Here is a 4,255-nt window from a genome sequence, read left to right on the forward strand (position 1 = left end):
AGAAAGGCGAGGCTCACCACCCATTTATCCCTCCGCCTTTCAATTAGCTCCACATGTGATTATTGGCCAGGCTGGCACAATTAACTAACTCAAGGACCTTCCTCCAGAGCTGTCAAGGACAGACAGCTTTCTCTAGAGCTGGTAACCTGAATTCGACTTCCAGCCACCTAAACCATGAGTGAATATATATATATGTTTGTTAAAGTCAACTGCTCAAGGTACATGTTACAGTAGCATTGGATAAACTAAGACAGTAAGTAAATTTTGTGGAAAAGTTGAGATTGATATTCTAGGTATTAGCGAACAGAAATTGACTGGTATTGACCATTTTGAATCAGACAATTGTATGCCTATAATGGCAGATCCATCAAAAAGAACACTTTAAGATCTATATTTTCTTTTTGAAATAGGATTAAAAAATGACTTTTATTGTGAATTAGTGGATATTTATATAGCTCAGGGTCTGCCTTGAAGTACAATGCTGTTGGTGATAGGGTAGTATCTTTATATCTACAAGGAAGACCAGTTAATACAACTATTATTTGAATTTACATACCAACCACTAAAGCCAATGAGAAATTGAAGAAATTAATTTGAAGAAATTGGAGAATTATACCAACTTCTTCAGTCTGAAATTGATCAAACATTCAAACAAGATGTATCAATAATTATTGGTAACAGGAATTTAAAAGCTGGAAACAAAGAGGAAGGACCAGCAGTTGGAAAAGATAGCCGTGGTTATAGAAACTAAGCTGGGGATAGCATGATAAAATTGTGCAAGACCAACACCTTTTTCACTGGGAACATGTGTTTTCAGCAACATAAACAGTAGCTTTATATCTGTACCTAATACACAGGAATAAAATGGACTACATCTGTGGGTAGAGATGATGGAGAATCTCAATATCATCAGCCAAAACCAGGCCAGGGATGGACTGTGGAAAAGACCATCAATTGCTCCTATACAAGTTCAGGTTGAAGCTGAAGAAAATTAAAACAAGTCCACAAGAATCCAAATACAACCTTGAGTACATCCCACCTGAATTTAGAAACCATCTCAAAATCAAACTTGACCCAGTGAACACTAATGACTGATGATCGAACAAGTTTGCGGATGATATCAAGAACATCATATGTAAAGAAAGCAAAAGGCCATTAAAAAGATAGAAAAGAAAGACAAGAACAAAATAGATACATGAAGAAATGCTAAAACTTGCTCTTGAATATAGAGTAGTGACTTCTGTGTTATGTCTTGGACTGCTAACCATAAGTTCAGCAGTTCGAAAGCATCAGCCACTCCAAGAGAGAAAGACAGGCTTTCTTCTCTCATAAAGGTCTTAGGAACTCACAGGTGCACCTCTGCTCTATCTTATAAGGTTGCTATGAGTTGCAATTGACTCAGTGGTAATGAGTTTATGGGAGCCCTGGTGGCATGGTGGGCTACATCTTGAGCTGCTAACCATAAGGTCAGCAGTTCAAACCCACCAGCTGCTCCATGCAGAAAGATGAGGCTTTTTGCTAAAGAGTTAAAGCCTGAGAAACTCACAGGGGCAGTTCTACTGTTCCAGTAGGGTCACTATGAGTCAGAATGAACTCATGACAGTGAATTGAGGAAGCAAATGGAAAAATTGATGAGGTAAGAAAGCTAAACAGAAACGTGAAAAGGCAATTTGAGAAGACAAATTACTATAATGAGATGTGCAAAAATCTGGAGTTGGAAAATCAAAAGGGAAGAATACATTCAGCTTATCTTAAGCTGAAAGAAATGAAGAAAAATATGTGAACCTTGAAATGCAATATTGGAGGATTCTATTGGAAAATATTGAATGATAGAGGAAGCATTAAAAGAAGATGCAAAGAATACGTAGACGTCATGCTTGGTAAAGTAGAGGGGCAGAGAAGAGGAAGGCCCTGGATGAGGTGGCTTGACACCCTGGCTGCGACAATGGGCTCAGCCACAGCAGCAATTGAGAAAATGGTGCAGGACCAGGCAGTGTTTCGTTCTCTTGTACAGATGGCTGCTACGAACCAGAACTAGGAGTCAGAACAGACTTGACAGAATCTAACAACAAAACAAAAAATGCCTAGGGTATAGATCTTTATGTGTTCTATTTCCTTTTTGACAATTTCCAATTTTTCTATATTCATATAGACTATATTGCTGCTTCGTATAGTCCAGGTTCCAATTACTAAGACATATTTGCAGCTGTTGTTTTTTTTTCTCAGTTTGAGTCATGTCCCATCAGCAAATGAAGGTCCAGACGACTTTGCTCCCTCAGGCTTTACTGCATCCACGTCATTATGGTCAACTGTACTTTGAGGAGGCAGCTCTTCCTCACTCATATTTTCAGTGCCTTCTGGCCTGAGGGGCTCATCTTCCAGTGCTATCTCTGAGAATGTTCGGCTGCTCTTCATGAGACTTTAAGTGGCTGATTCCTCTCAAATGGACAGCTTCCTCTTTTTTCGTAGTCTGTTCTTAGTCTGTAAGCTCTACTGAAACCTGTTCACTTTTATGACCCTGCTGGCCTTTGAAATACCAGTGACATTGTGTGTTAAATCAGATTGACTAGAGAAATAAATCCAATGACACTAATATATGTATGAGAAATCTTTATATCAAGAAATGATTATATATTGAGAAAACATCTCAGCCCAGTTCAACTCAAGCCCATAAATTCAATCTTATTCCATAAATCCTTCTTCAGACTCACGGAGCCACATGTAATGATGTAGAATGCAGATGAACCCAGGCTGGTGGGTGCAAAGTCATGTGCATCCAACGGCAGTGGCTCTGGCAGCAATCAGGGTCAGCAAGCAGGAAGGTGAAGGTGGGGGTGAGGGGTGGGGAGGGGGTGTTTCCCAGGATCCACCTCATGAGAAGGTCACACCCACAAGGCCACACCATCAAGCTGTGAACTGATCCACAGGCCCCACCCCTACACTTTTATAAATCTTTAAGTTGAAGCGAAATTACATAACTACCACACATAGCTTCCAGCTTCAACCCAACACAGAAGCCACCACAGTTTGACAAAACAGAAAAAGGGTTGTTGGGAGTGTAGGCTGTATCCAACATATATGGGAAGTCTGGCAAAACTCTCTTGTTTTTTAATCAACATGGATCTTGTATTTGGTTTGTCATCATCTGACTTCTAGTTCTTTTGGCTTGAACCATTCATCCTGCCATTTGACATGCTGATCTTTGGGTTGGTTAACTCCTGCAACTATGTGAGTCAGAAACCTCCAGCCTAGTGTCTGACCCCATGGACTTGCATCTTTTCAGTCTCTACAACCATGAGCCATGTACACACATATATGCTTCATTAGTTTTGGCTCCCTGAATGAACCCAGTCTAAGGTCTAGTATTAGATACTATGACAGAAGCACAAACTGTTTGTGCTCAACTGCTAACCTAAAGGTTGGTGGTTTGAGCCTACCCAACAATGATAGGAGCCTTGGTGGCGTAGTGGATTATGTGCTGGCCTGCTAACTGCAAGGTCAGCATTTTGAAACCACCAGCCACTCCAAGGAGAAAGATGAGGCTTTCTACTCCTATAAAGATTTACAGCCTTGGAAACCCGTGGGAGCAGTTCTACTCTGCCCTGTAGGGTCACTATGTGTCGGAATTAACTCTCCAGCAGCTCGTGGGAGCAGTGATAAACAAGGAAGACAAGCCCTGGAGATCTAGTTGGTTAAGATCGCACCAAGAAAACCCTATGCAGCAGTTCTACTTTGTAACACACGGGAGTAATCATGAGTCCGATCCACTCAGCGGCAACTAGCAATAATCCACTCATCTTATTCAGACCTCTACAGGATTAGCTGTACTGAGGAGTATGTGTATGCATCTGTGTGTATTAAGTTCTACACAATACTACCACTTGTATAGCTATCCACCACCACCACAGCCAGGATATTGAACAGCTCCAATGCCATAGGATCCCTGTGTTGTCCACACTTATTTCCTTTCCCTTCCACCTTCACCGAGTCCTTAACCCTGGAAAACCACTAGTCTTCCATTTCTAAAATTTCACATAAATATAAAATGCAAGATTTGGGAGATTGGATTTTTTCACTTTGCACATTTCTCTGGAGATTCACCCAGGTTATCACATATATCAATAGTTCATTATTTTTTTTACTGCTGAGTATTATTTCATAGCTACTGTGAATTGAATTCTCCCTTCTCCACAAATGAGGAAACTCTAGCCCCTATACCTATAAATATGGCTGTGGCAGTTACATAATCTCCTGT

The sequence above is a fragment of the Echinops telfairi genome, unplaced genomic scaffold (genome assembly GCF_000313985.2).
Source record: "Echinops telfairi isolate 266 unplaced genomic scaffold, ASM31398v2 ScPeMD7_17;HRSCAF=63, whole genome shotgun sequence".
NCBI classification, from domain to species: domain Eukaryota; kingdom Metazoa; phylum Chordata; class Mammalia; order Afrosoricida; family Tenrecidae; genus Echinops; species Echinops telfairi.